We start from the raw sequence: 19,921 nt of genomic DNA on the forward strand, positions 1-19,921 counted from the left end.
CCATAAACTCTAGCCTTGTATTTTCCACATCCTTCTCCACCTGAATGTCCAAAAGTCTTTTCAAACTTGAGTCCTACTCTTTCAAGCCTCAGTTCACAGAACCATCCCTCTCCTGATTACCTATGTTCAAAACTCTCATTCATGTCATTTGTCTCACTTATTAAATCCGCTGCTAGTTTGTATTGCTTTTATATCACAATTCTTCTGGAGCTCTTCATTTCTCTTCATACTGCTTCTGAATGAACCTCCTCCAAGTACTGCTACAGACATCCATCCCATATGGGACTTCTCAGTAACTCCATGAAAGAAAAACTTCCCTCAAAAACATTACTCATTGGAAAACCTTGGATTTTTCCCACCATCTAACAAATAAGGCTTAGCAGCTCTCCCCAAGGATTCCACAATTCATTTTTTATTGGGAATTCTAATGCATCTTATCCCCAAAGCCCCTAATCCAACTGGATCTGGCTATTCCCTCCCATCTGCAATTCAGTTAAAAAAACCCCACCCTTCCTACAAAGCAGTACCTTAGTCAAGAACATTCCTTTCATTTCTAACAAAATGCAATGTCTCCTTTTCAAAAAACACCCATATACATAGGTATTCTTGCGCTTTTCCATTTTGAATTATACTTAGGCATATACTCATTATAGATCACTGATTATTCTGTCTATTCCTTGAGGAGAGACTGTATCAATTATACTCCCTTATACACAGTAAAATGTAACATTTACTGATGAAAATGATGGTAATAAATGCAGGTGTCTACTTAAAATGATCACAATGGTTCCCAGTTGGCAAAAGATTCTGCAATATAATGATAAAAGTGTCTACTTCTCATTTTATTTTAAAAACTACATTCTGGCTTATATTCTAATATTAGCATTTGTGGGGAGAAGTCACAATTATTAAATTTCTATTGCTCTATAAAGTCTTAATTATATTTTTAGCTTAAACAGCCCATGGGATTGACATGGGAAGAAAATGTTCATAATTTCTATCCATTTTTTAGATATATCACATGAAACAGGCTTTTTCTTTCAGAAAAAATACTTTAGATACTTCAACATACCTATTATTTCTATGAGTTAGTGCTCAGAGACGATAATGAAGTAATTCAGTCATTTAAAAATACAGCTTAAAAATTAATGTTTGTTGAGATTACCACAAAGGCTACTAGGATTTCATTTTTCTAAAGAGCCGTAACTAAAACTACTTTTCGTATTTGTAGAAGGAAAGCAAATAGAGATTTAGCCTTGTGTCCACTGGAAGTATATCTTCAAAGGCAAAAGGCCTTGGTAATTAAAAAAAGTTCCTAACATTTTCCTGTAATAAGTGGACTTTTACACTATGCGTGGCAACACCATACAGGGCGCTCCAGAGTCAGCCGAGAGCCCTGAACTCCAGCAGCCCTCGGAGGAGATTCAGGACACTGCTGTTTCCCGTGAGCTTCCGCTCTGTCGGTTCCTTGCAACAGCTCCAAACCCTGGCCAACCAGCTCCAACTGATTTATTCAAAACTCTATCCACTTTACATGGAGATGGTTTAAAATACTTAATGATAAAGTCATTTTGTGGTGAGTACATAGAGAGAATAATGAGATCACTGAACTAATGTTCATCTGTAATGCAAAGAGAAAAAGATTTTAGGGCATTCATTTATGGTCTTTTTATTCACTTTTTATTTCACTTAATTGGTCCTTTTGCTCCATCTATATTTTCTGGTTTGTGGACTGAGTAGAACTGAATGTTTCAAGAAATACATTGAGATTTGCTACAATAATTTTTCCCCAAGTAAGCCTTTTCATCTCAGCGCAAACCTCAGTCACACGTCCTTCACTGCACAGTCCTAACACTTCCCCTCAAGTTCCAGAGCATCAGAAGCAAAGGCCAGGATGGTGCGTGCTCCTAGAGGTAGCTTCCAAATACCTCCTCCAGACTGACCTCCAAACAGTTTAGTTCTCGTCTAACAGGGGACAAAAAAGCCCACGTGACAAAAATAATGAAGAATAACAATCAAAATTTAGTTAAGACAGTCCTGGGCTGGTGGTTTGATTTGTCGGACCATCGTCTCATTCACCAAACGGCTGTGGGTTTGATCCCCAGTCAGGGCACATGCCTAGGTTGGGGGTTTGATCCCCAGTTGGGGTGTCTATGGATGGCAACTGATTGGTGTTTCTGTCTCACACTGACATTTCTCTGTCTAGCTGTCCCTTCCTCTCTCCCGAAAACCAGTAAGCACATCCGCCGGGTGAGGATTAAACAATAACAATAATAAAGAAAGTTTAGTTAAGACACTATCCAGGTACCTATACAATTCTTTACAACTTAGCTATAAATTCTATATTTCATTGTGCATGTATGGTGAGTTGTGATTTCCCTTTGTACTTTTCAGAATTTGTTGCCTTAGCCTCCATCTTTTTTTAATATGACAATTTTATGTACCAGTGAATCATGGTCTTTGTCTTACGTGCTTTAGATATAAGAAATACTTAAGAAAGGGCAGAGGAATGTGCCTGGGACCAACAGTCCTGCTTCCATGTCAGCTATGCTATGTACAGAGGGCATGTGAGTAACTTGTCATAGGAAGGTTCTTTGCTGGTTTAGCTGTAGGAAGGTCAATGGAAACAGGAACCACTGTGGTGCATTTCCAATCAGTCCTGCCGCCGCCCTCCAACCCCTCCAAATGGTTTTGCTCTCTGTGCTCACTTACACGTACGCCTGCCGGAGTAATAGCAATTTCTGATACGTAATTGGGATTTCACTCGTCCTCTTAGACACACAACAGACCCTCCGAATTCCTGAAGACATGTTCTGAAACCGTCCACGTGATTCTGGCATGTTATTGGATTTCTCTGTGGCTTTCAGGAGTGTTGATGATCTCCTTTCAATGTCACATCTGGCCTCTTAAAACTCTGCTTCCGGAACAGGCACACTGGTCCCTACACCCCATTCATATTTCCACCAAGAATTATATGTTTCTTACGCACATCCTCGCAGAACATTTAAACAATTTTTCATAAGTTTCCTTTCCCATTGGTAATTTACAGGAATTTGTGAGAATCACTGGGTGGGCCACAAGCAGAGAGCACAGGGCACCGTGGAAACCAGCCCTACGGTGGAGGCGGCTCACTCATGAACTGATGGCCTGTGTTCACGTGACTCTAACATGAAACTCAGGAAAGCAGAAGTGGTACGTAAGACTTCTGGCGCACTTTTGTGAAAAGCAGAAAGATGTTACATCTGTGCCTGGGTCTACTGCCTTACACGTAACTTGCCTTTGTGAGGGAAACGTAGCAGCCGGCTCTTCTCTCTGCAGCGCCATGGGAGCACTGCCCTATCTGGAGCCGAACGGCTTTTCAAAGATGATCAGTGAATATCTTTGGGTCAAAACGCAAATATTGTTACATTGTTTCTTCTGTTTCGATCTAGGTCGAAGGACGTGGGGGTTCAAGTGTTCAGAGAAAAATTTACACGTAAAACTGGACATGCAGGTGTTTCTCATATTAATTCTATGAGTGGTATATTTTTATCAGAAAGGACAAGTCCATTAGTTTCCATTGAGTCAATGAGAAGCATGTACGCTATGTATTTCGGGTTGTTTTTAAAGACATTATTTTGATAATATGCCAAAAGCCCCACCTGGAGATGACACATTATCTAGCCTCCAAGGAGCCAGTGAGACCCCTGCCACCTGTAAGTGAAGTTAGGACTTCCTTCGGCTTCAGACACGACCGCTGCATTGGGGCTGCCTTACTCAGGCCCCTCCTGAGCCTCTCTGACTTGGAAAGGAAAGCAGCCCACGCAGTAGGTGCCACCGTCTCCAGAAACGACTCTGGAACAAGCAAGCCATCAAAGCTGTGATTCTGCCAAGAAGACAGGTGAGGGGAAACAGGTGTTCTGAGGACACTGCTATAATGTATGCCATATTGAGGGAGGGCAGAGAAGGCACACAGTAGTCACTTTTGGTGTCCTAACTTTAAACAGGGTTTGCACTAACTTCTTTATGAAAGCCCATCTGGGTTCTCCTAAGTTCCTGAAGGAAAATACAAGGGCTCTCTGATGGAAGCTGCGGTCTTGGGCTTTCCTAGGAAAAGTTTGGGTATATTTAGGTGTTAAATACAAAAGTTTGATAGTATTTTCTTTGAATATAAAAATAAAGATAAATGTAATTTTTACTGGTAACAACCACTAACATTTACGTTTGAATAAACTTCTGAAATTTATAGTTTGCTACTAATATGCACTCTGATCATCCTCTATTCTGGTTTCCTTAACTAAAGCTGCAGGTCCCTGCAGCACTGAGCACTGGCTGTCCCTGAGCCCATGCAGGGGTCTGGGAGGCCCTGCTGGCTCGTTACACGCCATGCATGTTCACGTGCTAGTAAAGGGCTTCTTCCTCTGTGTCCACCACACTTACGCCATCAACTAACCACATCGGGATTCCTAGTCCTGCTTCTCCTTCAACTACCCCACACTCTGAAAACGGCGGCTTCCCAGAGTCTCTCACACCCCACAATCCTGCATGAAAAAGATGGATAAAGACCAGCCATTTAACATATGAGCCAGCACTTGCTTCCACAAACTTGCTTATAAAATTCAAATCCTTTTAGAGGTTCTATAGACACGTGCGATGACCCCCTATTTATTCTCCCAAATGATCACACAACTTTAACATCTGCGGCAGTTCCTTCAGATCATTAAAAAAGTGAAACATCACAGAAATAGTTGGTTCTTTGTATTTTTTTCCTACCTTGTTTCTTGCTTCCGTATTATCCTGGTGTGTACCCTTCTGTGCACGTTTTAGGCTTTTTCTACATGTGTGTCAATGAACAACCCGCCACCGGTACAGTTTTGCTCTTTTAAAAACCACATTTAATGACAGCATATTCTATGATGTGGTTATTTTCACTTAACATTACATTTGAGACATCCTCTTCTTTTACTTTAGGTGTTGTGTCTAGTATGTCACTCTGTAAATACACCACTATTATTTATCTGTTCTTATGGTGACAGGAAATTAAGTTGTTCATCATGCACACTGTGAGAACGGCTAGTGCAAGCCTGCGTGTAGTCTGCACCTGGTCGTAGGGTTACAGGGTATGCAGATCATCGGTTCAATGAGATACTGCCAAACTGCTCCCCCAAACAGGTGAATCAATTCACACTCCCACTGACGTAGAAACGTGCCCATTTCTCCATAATATAAGGCTTCGTCCAGTCAGATTCTCAGTTTTCTCTACAGTCATCTTGCATATCTAGTCTCCTCCAAAACGCAAGAAGGATTGAGCATGCCGTAACTCCCAATGAACATTTCCACCTTCTCTAGGTTCTTTTTCCTTAGAGTCTGGAAATCTGGCTCATGGTTTAATGTTGAGTTAATTAAAATTTGTCTCTCTATATAAGTATTAATCTATATCTTAAAAATCAGCTCTAAACTCACCTTTCCTTCTGGTTCTTTTACCTCTTTCAGTAATGTATCCTTTACATCTTCCTTCTGGTTCTTTTACCTCTTTCAGTAATGTATCCTTTACATCTTTCAGCAAATTTGTGTGGGTGATAAGTTCTTATTATATCTATGTCTGGATTTTAAAAAATTGTTACTGTTGCCCTGGCTGGTAGGGCTCAATTGATTGGGCATTGTCCCACACACCGAAAGGTCACAGGTTCGATTCCTGGTCACGGCATGTAGCAAAGGCAACCAACTGATGTTTCTCTCCCTCCCTTCCCCCCTCTCTAAAATTAATAAGCATATTTTTGGATAAGGATAAAAAATTGTACTGTCAACTGAATTTACGTCAGCTGAGAACAGAATTCTGGGAAACCTCAGCCCTCTGAAGAGTCCCCTGCATTATCTGCGGCATTTGTTGCTGTGCCGGTTTTTGTCCTTCTTTAATTCTTCAGTAGATAAGCCTTTGAATTGTCTTTATGAATCATGCTTGACATTCTCACTGCTATGTGTCCTGATGTGGATTTATTTTTACATATTTGTTTATACTCTAAGGTTCACGACTTCCTTTAATTTTTCACCATTACTAGACATTTCTCTGAATATTGCACTGTATCTACTCTTATTTTATAGAAATCCTTTTAGATAAATACTGAAACGCTTCAATTGATGTCTCTTAACTTTTCCTTCATGTTTTTGTCAACTGTCCCACTTTGCATTGTTTTCTGGGTAAAATTCTCAGTATGACTTTCCAATTCATATATTCGTCCATTGACCTTTCTCAACATTTCAGTTGCCAAAACAAGAACCATCCTACATTCACTTCCGCCCCTCTCTATTTTTAGTATCTATTTGGGCAATAAGTACTGTCCGTCAGATTTCCATTCATCCTGCTCTACAGAGGCCTTTAGGGATTCTCACCTGACTTCCTAAAATAGCCTCCTAATCTTCCTCTCTTCCTTTATTTTCACTACATTCGGTCCTTCATCATCCACAGATTTGAATGTTACCAGGTTACTCCCCACCTACTTTCAACTGTTTTGTGTCTCCCTGCAGCACCAGTAAAGATAGACTCCTTAGCTTGACACACAATACTTTTGATGACGAGATTTACGAATACCCCCTGCAGCCTCATTTCCATTTCTTATCAACACCCTTTATTTCAACCAAACCAACCTATCTACTTGTACAGTCTAGCATCTAGAGGATGCACTATGCTCTTGCACGCCTCCAGAACGCCGAATCTTTTAAAATTGCCTTTCCTTTTTCATATGATATGGATATGCAACCAACACATTCCCCTGAGAAACAACTTTTCCCCAAGCCGGAACCACCCTCTCCTAACCACTGAAACCTACCTCTGTGGGTCTACACATGTCTGTATCACAGAGTTCTTCTCAGTAGAGTTGCTCTGTCCCTTTATTCACTCGACTATGAGCTCCTTGTGAGCACTGCCTGTGCATTGCTCATCTGACAGAATCGCAAATGTATTAATCAAATGAATGAGTGAATGGAAAGAAATACATCGGATAATTCCTGGGTAGGATGAGCAGTTAAAAATGGGGCTTAAAATTTTTTTAAATATAGAAGTCTTAATATTTTTCATCTGACGGTGCAAATTTTGTTTCTTTTTAAGACTAAGAAAGAAAGAAATAAAATAAATTGGTGCTATAATCATGTTCACTTAAATAATAATCATGAAGAATTTTGGCCCATTATAATGGAACAACATAAGAAACAAAATTCAGTATGTTTATAATAAGTCTGCTAACTTCATTTACTTTATAAAGTATAACAGGTTCTAGGTAGTATTTTTATTTGTTATTTTAGTATTTTTAAATCCTCACTTGAGGGTATATTAACTGATTTTTTTCAGAGAGGAAGGAAGGTAGAGAGCGCAACAGAGAGAAACATCAATGTGAAAGAGAAACACTGATTGGTTTCCTCCAGTACATGCCCCAACCGGGGATCGAACCTGTGACCTTTTTTGGTGTGCAGAATGATGCTCCAACCAACCGAGCCGCCTGTCCAGGGCTCTAGGTAGTATTTGTAAAATATGAATATACAGTACCTCTGGGTGTGTTCACGTGTTTTTGTGTGTATTATACACCATGCACACATAAGGTGCACTGCCCAGCTCCTCTGGGAGCACGTTTGAACACAGCCTAACGTGAGGCGGTCTTGGCACCCCGCACCACACAAACACACGGCCTCTCCGCGTAAACTGCCCGTGGGAGGCCTGGAAATGACGTGGCTGCGAGCCTTGTATCTGCTCTGTGATGGAGTATGGAATACGTGATGTTAACAAGTAGAGGCTGAATCTCTGATAGCTTACTCTTTGCTAACTTACTCTAATCATCAGTAAAAATGACTCTATTCTCAATGTTAATCACAGTTACAAATACAGAGCACAACACTAAAAATGGCTGCGAACCACTCAGTGGCTTATTTAGACTCATAAATGGCAAAGGCTGTAATCTTCCGCTTAAATCATATCATATGAAATTATATAGTTAAAATTGGTATTTTATAGTTAAAAGTTAAGTGTAAGGGGCTAACTATTATAATTAACACAAAAAATGATCACAACTGGTCACAAAAGGAATGAAGTGGGCCTCTTCATAGTTGTCACAGTTGCAAAATGGGTAACAAGGTAAAGCACACCCTGGAGGTCACACTACCTTGATGACTGTGGACCACACCCATGGGCACAGTGACACCGCTAAGCAGTGCCTGTGTCAGTGCTGGACTGTCGGAGGACAGATGGGCTGTGTCCCTGCACAACCGGGACTTGGAGAATGTGTGGGAAGACACTTGCGACCACACGTCAAAACACCGCTCAGTTTTGGACAGCATACAAGCTATTTTACTCTTTGATGAACTTACTAAAATAAAGGGGGCCACAAAAACAGAAAACATACTACACGAGACTGAAGAAACACGGAAATAAAACCCAGAAAATGTCAGAGCTTACTATGCAGCTATTTTCTGTGACCAAATGCACATTTTATGGAATTTAGCTTCCAATTTTGAGGAAGGCGTTTCAGAACATCTGCTTATATAAGCTAAGATAATTCCAAATCTGGAATGTTATCATCATTTGTAGCTATTGGCTACTGCTCGGAATTTTATTGAACTCATTAATCTAAGAAAAATAAATGTAATTATAACAGTAATAATACATGTTGGCTGCATTTTTATTTTGTACTTTCCCCTTTGTTTTTCAGAAAATAATCACGACCGGAATGAGGAGAGGCTGAACCGGCAGGTCTGGCCAACGGGTTCCATGCTCAAGAGCTCCAGGCAGGGGCCAGATATGTCTCAAAATGACACAGATGTCGGTCTCTGAAATTCAGTGAACCGCACTGTGACAAAATTTCTCTGAACCTTGAAATGTTAACCTACAGCTCGAGGCTGTTGTTTTTAATGTTTTGAGATGCTGGAGAAATGGGAACACTGAACATGGTACCATAATGCTAACATTTAGCAACACGGACTTCATGCAATTCATATATATATATGTATATGCAATTTTATTATACACAGTGTGGGGCAAAGTAGGTTTATACTTGTGAGTAGGAAAAACCGCTTATTCTTGTATTATTAGTTACTATATTATTTTTCACATGAACTATAAACCCACTTTTGCCCCCACCTTGTATATAGTAGATGTCACATGTAAAAAATTTTAATGTTCACAGAAAATAAATGATTTAAAAATAAATATCTTATTCAGGAAATATAGGATAGGGCTATTTAATATCAACAAATTCTCTAGAAAGCTAAAGCATACCTTACTAAGCATCAGGCCCAAGTATAGGAAAGTGGCTTGGGGGTATAAAATAGTTTTGATTTTTTTTCAAGTCGGTACCACTCATAAGCTGTGACCTTTAAGGAGTAGAGGCAGTTACATGAGTCTCAGTTTTCTTATCTGTAAAACACAGACAGGCCGTAACACCCATATACCAACACCTTACATACATAAGACTTACAGATAATACCTATAAAGCATGAACAACATACAAGTGTTCATGTAGGTTAATTACTGAAATAATTTTTAATAAATATCTATATAAGATTAGTTACATACTTTGTTGTTTACCTCAAAAGGACTGACTATAATGTACCCTTTCTTTCATTATCCTGGTCATGATTTCAAAAGCAGTTATTATGCTGTGATAAAGTACTATCTCCAGGGACTGGAGAGCTGTTTAAGCCTATTGACTCCAATCTCAAAAGACCTTGCTGTGATTTTTTCAAGTTCTTATTTTAATAACAATTTTGACACTGTCTTTGTCGGCTGCCCCCTTTCACCTCAGTGTACTTACAGATAAAAGGAGCTGATAGAAAAGAGCCTTGGAGGGCAGTAGACTGGGAAAATGCAACTCAGTAGGTCTGTTTCCCTCACTAAGGAAAGCGACAGAACGTGAAATGCTACAAAATCTTTGTGGCTCCTGGGACTATTCTACAAAATCTATTGAGAAGACCTTTTCGGAGACCCAGGTAACAAAAATAAAAATCGAGAGCTATTCCTCTCATTATTTTGTCCTTGTCCATTTGTGGTCACCGTGCCCTCTCTCTGCACAGCTGGAAAATCACATATGCCACGAAGCGAATGCCCACGCACAGTCCACGGGCCGTTCTTTCAGGGGAGAAACGCAGCTGCTCCCCTACAGGTAATCCAGAGTATCCATCAAACATGTGATACATGATTTACAACCTACCGCAACAGGTGTGCGAGTGCATTATAACCCACAGTTCAGAAAAACTATACCATTCTTTTTTTTCTTACGTGCCCTTCATTCTCTGGCCTCATTGTTAGCTCTTTGCCTGGGCTGGAGTACTGCTCCCCATGACGAGAAGCACAGCCTTATGCTTCTTTAACTCTCACCTCAAATGCCACCTACTCTACCTTCATTATAACACATGACTTCCTCCAGAGTCTAATTCATGTTCTTGGGGGATTTACAACCTAGGTCTCTAGAAGGCTTCCTCTGTTTTAAAGGGCTCTGTGTTTATAGGGACTGATTTAAAACATCCACTTCTGACAAAGGCCACACTGGAGACAACTGGGTAGTCCTTGGCTTCAGCACAGAAGAGACAAAAATTCAATCACCAAATCGACAATGCCTTCTAAACACTGAAGATTTCAAACAACTCACACAAAGCTGTTTTAGATTTGTGCTTGGGTCTGCTTAATACACCTTTAAGATTAGAGATCTGTGGAAGGAACCCAAATCCTTGTTTTATGGCGGCAACAAATGGGCCCACCACGGTAAATATGTCATTTACCGCATAGTGCATTCACTGCAAAATGCAAATAAAAGTAGCATTTTCCTTCTACTTAAGGTTCGTTAGATGAAATTTATGCTTTTAAAATGCACTGCAAACGCCAAAAACTGATTGTACCGTTATCAGCTTTTAAATCAAAACAGCCTGCTCTGTGGTAAGGACAGGGAAACTGGTCGATTTATTTCATAAAACTTTATGTACAAAGAGACAGTGTCTATGAACTTAATGGAGAGAATATAGAGTCCGGAGGGGTAATTTTTATTACAATTTATAGTGGGATTATCCATACTCTGCAGTCCTCGTATTTTACTGAGATTTTATAGCACTCGGATACTGACACAGTTACTGCAGCAGGCAGGAGGCATAATTTGTTTCCCCCCGACTGGGAAATGAAATGGGCATTCCTGTTATATAAGAGACCGAGCACACACTATTAATTGCTTGGATCCAATCAAAAGCACTATTTATCCTGGTTTCACAGGTCAAAATATTTTACCTAAGACTAGAAGAGTAAATAAGAACTGACTATAACTCATAATTTTCATACAGCAGTATCTTTTCATTATGAACATTTGGAAGCCATAAAAATAGTTTTCGCCCACAGGGGTTCAACTCCAGAAACTATTAAAACCTAAATAAACACTTGTTGTTTACTGTATGCCAGACGATGGAAAAGGCACTCATGACACAGATATCATTATAATTACATACAGTAAATATGTTAGACTTGAGCCAAATATATTGAGCTAAGAGATTATCTATATAAAATACATTGGTTTATAGTTTCTTCTTCTTTCTAGAAGAAGAAATTGGAACGAGGTCTTCACCGGAGGAAGAAGGCTTCCCAGGAAGAGGAAATTGCATGGTAACGGCAGAGGCGTCAATCTGAAAATGCACGGGCATGGGGGCTGGGACAGGGCATCTGTTGGGTGGAACGGCGACACACTGGGGTGGAATGGTGGTAGGAAGGAGCCCTGCGGGTGATCATTTTGTGGTGCTGTTTCTCCTACGTTACCCTACAAGGGACGGTTCCCTTTATGGTTAGGGTTTAGGACTGCAGACCACCACCAGCCACAGCACTCTCAGGCATCCTGAACAGAACACTGGGCCGCCATTAATCCATTCTTTGTTCACTCATCTCTTCATGTAATACATAACTATTGAGCCTTTCCTAGGATTGGGCACAATGCAATGTATTGCAGAAACAGTAGCTAATGAGGCTTAGACAGATTCTAAGAGTTACCAACCTACGTTACCCTAGGAGTGAGGGTTGATAACACGCACCTCATTGTACAAGCATCCACAGTTTTTGCAACAGAGGAGCTTATTCTTCTGGTAGGTCACTTGAGTCCCACTAGGCTTTTTTCAACCCCAGGAAACTGAGAAATCCATACACTGTGGGATTATCTTTCTAATTCTACTCTGCTTCTACTGAACTTTTCCTAAGCCCCCAGCCATTCAGAAAGCACTTCTCCGATGAATCCTCCAAGGGCTATTCCCAGTTATCTCAGCTATACCAAGGTCTCCTATTTTCTGTCTTCCTGAGTCCTTGCCATCCCAAGACATACCTCTTCCCTTTCCTTTCATACAAATATGCAGGATTGGGGAGGGGGGACAAGGAGGAAGTGATGCTTTTTCTTTCTGGACCAAGATAGTTGTCTTTTTTTTAGAGCTCTTAAACACAGTGGATAAGTTAAGTTTCAAGTTCAAGTTTTATTTTAAAAGGGTATATACACTGTACTCCCTGACTGACAACCAACCCTAAACTAACTGGAAAAATCCAGGAGCAATCACAGAATAAATTAATCTATATGGAGTTCTCTCTCAGTTCACAGTTTTTACAATTCTACCACTAGATGGCAGTACAAAGACTGTAATTTTCAATAAGGATCACCTCGTTCCATAATAATTATTTCTGGGGATAGGTGATTTGGTTAGATAGGGAAGAGAAAGAAAAATCAAGATTCAGGAAAAGGGAGCATGGTGAGAGGGGTGGAGGGAGATGGAGAAGGACAACTGGGAGAAGGAAGAGGAGAGGGGAATGGAGAGAAAATGGAAAGAGACAAGGCAGAGAAAAGAAGGTGGAATAGCCAAGGAGGCTCCCTTGAGAAGGAGATGCCAGAAAGGATGGTGCAGGTGGACCTGGAGATTATTACACTAGGTGAAAGTCAGACAGAGAAAGACAAATACCATGAGATTTCCCTTAGATGTGGAATCTAATAAAATATAAACAAACAGAATAGGAACAGACTCATAGATACAGAGAACAGACTGGCAGCTGTTCAGCTGGGTGAAAAACGGGAAGGGACTAAGCAGTCCAAATTGGTAGTCCCGCAGCAGTCACAGGGATGTAAAGCCATGGGGAATACAGCCAATGACATTGTGATAAATATGTGTGATACGAGCCAGGGGCTACTGGATGCAGAGAGGGGGCCACTCTGTGAAGCACATCATTTTCTAACCACTTTGCTGAACATCTGAAACTAATTCAGAATAATACTGAATGTAAACTGTAATTGAAAATTAAAATAAATAAATAATAAATAAATAAACAAACAAGTAAAATAAAAAGAGAGAGAGAGAAGGACAGAGGAAAGGGACTGAATTAAAGGTCGGAGAATGCCAGTGTGGTCTCCTTCCAGCATCTTGGACAGAAACCACAGTAAGACATATGAATTTCACTATGGCTCAGCACACACACACACACACATACACACACACACACACACACACACACAGAACCTGTATGCATGTATATGAATAGACTGAGGAACAGGGTTTCAGAAGGCACTCATATTTGGGTGATACTATCAAGTATTTTAAAATCTACTTCATGCTTTAATTCTCAAACTTGCTGATTATGAGCTACTAAATTAATTTCAAAATTCACCAACAGAAAAAATGAGCCACAGGGTCAACAATATCGTTTTAGTAATCTGTACAACAGAGCTGGCTTTTAAGAGGAAGTATTTTTAAATTCATCATCGTGTGGAGTAGTAGACATCCTGGCCATATAATCCACCATAAAACATTTGTTGAATAAATGAACTAATTAATTGAAGAAAAAAGATGGTGATGCCACCTGGTCATGAATAACACATTTAATTGGCCAGAGATCAAAGTAGCATTTCCCCAACATGATGGTGGCTGGAGGAAAAATAGAGTATGTGATGATTACTCTGTAAATTAGTAGCTGTTCTTTTATTTATTGGATAGACAAATGTCAACATGTTCTTTTCTAAAGAACAGAAAGCGGAATACCAGTGAACAAGTTCTCCACTAAGAGGGGAAAAACAAGCAGAGAGAAAGAGCTGAGAAAATAGTAACAGTTTAGAACAGAAAAAAATTAATATTAAGGAAATAAGAAAAATATAGGGAAGAAACCACAACCAAAGACTTGTACATAATTAAAGAACTAATAAAAACAATGGTGGCAATGATTCTAAGACCAAGTTTCCCTCCTGGATCTTACACGCTTCTTTATTTAATTAGTTCCTTCCAAGTATTAAGAGTTATTGAGCAAAATGCCCATTTACTAAATATATGTGTATGTATGTATTTCCTGTACTCCGAGGTTTTTTGTAGTGAGTATGTATGTCCAGCTGTCATCAAAGTAATCCTGTAAACGCCTATAATCTAATGTGTAAAATAATAATTTTCTAGTAGCATAACAGTTCCTTTATGCTTTGAAATTAGAGGCTTTACATTTGAGAGAGAAATTATTCTTAAAAATTAAACCACAAAAAAACAAAGACATTATATTTCAAAACCCAACACGGAATCTTCAATGAGTTAAATGTTATCAGAGAAAACTTTAAGGTGTGGTAAAAATGAAGGTTTTTACTACATTAGGATATAATATTAGTTGCATTTCTCATTTAAGCCTGCACTGATATTTATGTAAATAAAATTTTGATTTTTGAACTATAGGAGAAACTTGCCTCAACAAATTGAAATGGTATGACACATATCACTTTATAATGGAGTAAGCATAAAGTCCTTTTTTATTAACCTCTTGCTTTAGCTACTTTATCTAATAAATGGATTTGTTTCCTGTCTATATCTTCCCTTCCTGAAGTAGTATCTACCAATGAATGAAACATCGTCTCTCTCTTAATGTGATCCCTTCTGGTGTCCATACTTTCCTTTTGGCCTTTGTACTTTTATTTACTATTTAACTGTGTGGGAGGAAAGCTAATCAGACTCACTCCTTGACATTTTACAGTTTCCAAGGAGCTCACCCATTGTTCTCTCTTTTCTGCATATTCTTTTAGAAAAATATAGACAATTTCTGTCTCTGAGCCAGTGATTATTATCAGATCTTCAAACCAACCTAGTCTATGTGCAATGAAACCAAGGAATCAATAGATTCAAGGTATTTTAGAAAAACAAAAGCATAAGAAGCCAATTTTTGGTGGATTCTATTTAAATTCTTGTGCATGACCAGAAGTGAAAAAATAGAGGTAAGTTTTCACTCTATGTCGAAAATCAGGTAAAAACAAATAATGAGTGATCATTGTATCTATAAAAATACAATTTTCCAAACTATTTAAATTCAATTTTTCATAAATATTTGGCTGACTGCTTTTCTCATTATTTAACAAGTTCCTGTCTTTGTTATATAATGAAAGAAGTGAAACACTCAAGTCCTACCAAAGTCTATTTTTAAGAATAATAAACAAGACCTTGGCTGATGTGGCTCAGTGGGTTGAGTGTGGGCCTGGGAACTGAAAGGCTGCTGGTTCGATTCCCAGTCAGGGCACAAGCCTGGGTTGCAGGTTGGGGGTGTGCGAGAGGCAACCAATTGCCTCTCTCAATTGTCATCGCTCACATGACAATGTTTCTCTCCCTCTCCCCTCTCCCTTGCCCCCTCTCTTAAAAAAAAAAGAATAATAAACCAAAAGTAACCAATTCTCCAGTTTGACTTCCCAATGAGCAACATTAAAAAAATTAAAGAACATAACAAGGTGGTCTGTCAGTATCAATAAAATCTATATCTAGTAGTTAATCACACTCAGGCATCAGTATAAAGAATAAATTCACCAAAGGAAGGGGTGGTAGCTGAACACTCAGGAAGCAAAGACAACCGAACACATAAGCAAAGATCAGCTGTCCCGGACTATCTAGTCACATGGACAGACGACCCCAGGATTCCAGGGAACAAAAAGAGGCCAGTCACGTGTAAGGGAGACAGAGGAAGTGAGACAGGGACAGAATGAACTGCGATCTTAAGTAAGACATCATTAACATCCAGGGGGAAAGCTACAGGCAGAAGAAAACGTGAAACAAATTGGGTCTGCAATGGGGGTTTCCTGGGAGCAAAACTACAGCTGCACTCAGTGGTCAGAAGCCACCTCCAGCCGGCTTGGCAACGATCCCAGTGACAGCCATGTTCCCTTCACAGATGTAAGTGGCATCGGGCTAAAAATACACGGGTGGCTTCTTCCTGTCGGTGGCTGAGAAAAGCAACAGCCTGCAGGAAGAAAATAGGGTGTATCTCAAATTTGTTCCTGACCACACCCCTCTGAAAGTCCTGAATGAGTGCCATGAAAATAAGGCATATTTGTGGAGGGTTTTTCAGTTCATCTAAAGATAACAAGGAAACAACACTCTTTTAAAGGAAATAACCAAAGAAATTACATGCCCAAGGTGGGGGGGGGGGGGGTGGTTTCCGGATGGCAGTATCAACATACTCTTGTCAGATATTTTGGGAAAAAATGTAATTCATAGTCAAGGACCCTACTCTTCCATCAACGCAATAACAAAGCCAAGAACCATTTGCTTGTGATCTAAGGCCTTCTGTGCTTTTTGCTACTAAATATCTGTAAAAACTGATGAAAATCTGTAAACTCTACCCCAAACTTCCCCAGGCTGACGTGAAATTCCTTTATGAGCTAAAATAATCCCTTAGGGTCTTATTTGTAAATAACATATTTCAGGTTACCTGGGAACAAAACAGGGGCCAGTCTAGGGGTCTGGTAACAGTCTATCGGCTGTGCCTTCTGCATGGAGTCTTCTACCTTTCAGCACTATCGCTCGGAGGGACTATCTCTACTTTGTCCTTTTGGTATCAAGCAAAGAAAAGGAAAAAAAATGCCTTCCTTGGCGGAGTTTCTCTGAGATGTGTTGGTACCCTGGGCTAGCTAACAACTTGCCCTTTTTTTTCAGGGATGTCAAACTCATTTTCACTGGGGGCCACATCAGCCTTGTGGTTGCCTGCAAAGGGCCAAATGTACTTTTAGGACTATAGCCATGTAACTACTCCTTAACAGTTAAGCGACAGCTCGGTGCTGCCGCTGGGTAGAAACAAGGTGCTGGGCCAGATAAAACAAGGTGGAGGGCTGTGTTCTGCCCTTGGGCTTTGTGTTTGCCACCTGTGTTTTAGACTAATGTTTTTTAAATACTTGGATTGGCCAAAATACTGTCATTTCACATTCTTGTTGTTAGTCAAGCACACCCATGTGGAGGTTTCACCCAACATCCCCAAACTATAACCACCCCTTCTGAGCGTCACAGTAAAAACATGTCCTCCAACCATATAAACACCCTCCATGAAAATACTTTGTCAAATACTACTTTCTCTATCTGCAATTAAAGTTAAACTCTGCTCTGGGCAAGTCTATGGCTAGTTTATGGTTTCATCCAACTCTGTCTATAATTACCAGTTATTTGTACAATTTGTTGTTTAATATCCCTGTTTAATATCGCTGTTCAGATAGAAACAGCGTCTGTTTTGTTCAACACTCTATCCCTGGTGCCAGTAAAATGCCTCACACACGATAGATGGGCATGAGTGCCGGTCAACAAATGTTCAAGTCACGCACTGCGCTACCTTAGACACGATGTGCACCCTGATGGCCCTTTGTGTAACGGGACAGGTAGCGATCCACTTCTCTACCAGAGACCAGGTATGTTACACCAACTCTAATCGTCTACATTTCTATGAGTGAGTTTTCTACTTTTATTACCAGCATTTTGAAAACCCACCTCCTTTCTCGTGCTTCCTTTTGCTCAGCCAAACCAGATACTCAGGTCCTAAGTGGGAACGGAAATAGGGGCTCCCTCTATCACTCAGCCATTTCACTGCTGGCCTAGTGCCCAGCCACATGCATGCAGCACAGAGACTTGAGGAGTCACTGAAATGCTCTTTCCTGTATCCGTTCTGGGAGGTAGGCAAACCTCCTCCGCTAGACACTTTTACCGTCATCTAATCAATCAGTGAAACAATTAGAAAACTTGTAAAATGCCGTAAGCAATATTTGTAGAATATAGTGATTATAAAAACTTAATATACACTAATAAAAGTAGAAAATATGGGATGTTTCCAGGCCGTTTCTCACACTAAATTCTCATCCCTTACAATTTGTTGTAGTAACAAATTTGAGAGGCATTTCTATGTTATTGGGATCAGTTTTTCATTTTTAAATTCAGTAAGTTTATTCCCTCCAGCTTTCTGTTTTTACAAGACAGAAAAAAATTCTGAACATTATTGCTTCATGTATTTGGAGGGTAGATAATAATTCTAAATAACTGCAAATATTTATGGATAGTTAATCAACGCTAGACATTTATACATAAGCTCTTACTTAATCTTCCTAAGAATCTCCAAAGATCAGCCCGTGTTTTTAATCCCATTTTACTACTGAAGTCAACAAAGATTAGTGAGATTAAATAACTTTCCCAAATCCAAAGGGGCAAACGAAAGAACTGAACTCTAACTCACACATTCTTGATTCCAAATCTCAGGATTCTAATGGCCACATCTCAGTCCAGTATGTTCACGATTATAGGAATATTTATTTTTGATATGAAAAATGCTGAGTAAAAAACACTGCATGTAACTAATAAATATACTCATGTAGAGAACAAATAAGATCCCGAGTTTTAACAAATTCTTCTGCAAAGATGTATTTTCCAGGAAATTAAATGTTGGCGATATATTTTATATGTTACATACTTTAAATAAAAACAATCTCTCTGCCCTGGCTAGTGTGGCTCAGCAGACTGAGCACCAGCCTGGGAACCAAAGGGTCGCTGGTTCAATTCCCAGTCAGAGCACACGCCTGGACCGCGGGCTGGGTCCACCGTTGGGGGCATGCAAGAGGCAACCGACTGACGTTTGCCTCCCTATTCCTCTCTGTAAAAATAAATAAATAAAACCTTTAAAAATAATCTCTCCTATAAAAATGATAATAACAAATAAAAGGTGCATCTCTTTTTTCCTTCATTAGTGCATCAAAATTATTTTAAAAAGACATGAACAATGTTAAAATCCTTATCAATCAATTTCATGATTTTATCATGAAATCAATTTCATGATAAAAGTATTATTTCCTCCCTTAAGTGGTATTTCACAAAGACTGAATTCTATGGTATACATATATACAACATATAAAATAATGTAACATGCAAGGTTATATTCTTGCTATTTGCTAATTCCTACTTCTCGAAAAATTTATAGAAACATCTACAATTACTATGCTGCACATCTGAAACTAATACAAAATAATATTACATGTAAAAACTGTAATTTTAGACATTTTAAAAAGAAAAACAGAATAGAAGGAATTAAAGTAGAATTTTCATGGGTATGGAATACGTTGGGGGAAAATAAAGTCCAAAATGGAATATAACCAAAACATCTATAATTATAAAGAAAATAAATACCGAAGATGTCATCAGTTATGTTGTTATTCAAATCGATTAGCTCACTTTGATCAGAAGTAGTAGAATACAAAGAGAGTTCAGCTCCAGTAAAAATCTGTGAAGAGGCCCCTCCCTCCCTCTTTTTCTTCAACCTATTCACAAAGAGCGTGATGCACCAGCTCCTGGCCATCGCCCAGAACAGCACAAAAGAGAAATTGTCAGGTAAACATGGTGTCTACTTCTCAAGAGTGCAGTCTGAAATTGGACCACTGTGAGTCAAGAAACAGTTCACTCGGTAAAACTGGGAAGGTGAAATTTACTGCCTGTGCTACAAAAAAACTCATACTGCTACTCATCAACACTACTTTGTCAAATAGGAATGTGCAATTTTGTAGTATATGTTTGCAAAAATTTCTCTAAATACATAAGCAAACGTTTTTCCTTTGTGTTGAAGCAATCCTGCACTGAACCTAAATAACCATGTGTACCGGCATTCTATGAGACGGCAGTGTTTTATGTATTCACAAATCATATT

The 19,921-nt window shown here is 39.4% G+C and overlaps 1 protein-coding gene across 2 annotated transcripts in view; it reads right to left on the bottom strand.

Moving 5' to 3' along the window:
* Positions 1 to 19,921, bottom strand: part of KLF12 (KLF transcription factor 12) — a 424,438-nt gene that overhangs the window by 129,920 nt on the left and 274,597 nt on the right. The window lies entirely within an intron of this gene.

The sequence above is a fragment of the Sturnira hondurensis genome, unplaced genomic scaffold (genome assembly GCF_014824575.4).
Source record: "Sturnira hondurensis isolate 20B ecotype Veracruz unplaced genomic scaffold, ASM1482457v3 Scaffold0022201, whole genome shotgun sequence".
In the NCBI taxonomy this organism is placed as follows: domain Eukaryota; kingdom Metazoa; phylum Chordata; class Mammalia; order Chiroptera; family Phyllostomidae; genus Sturnira; species Sturnira hondurensis.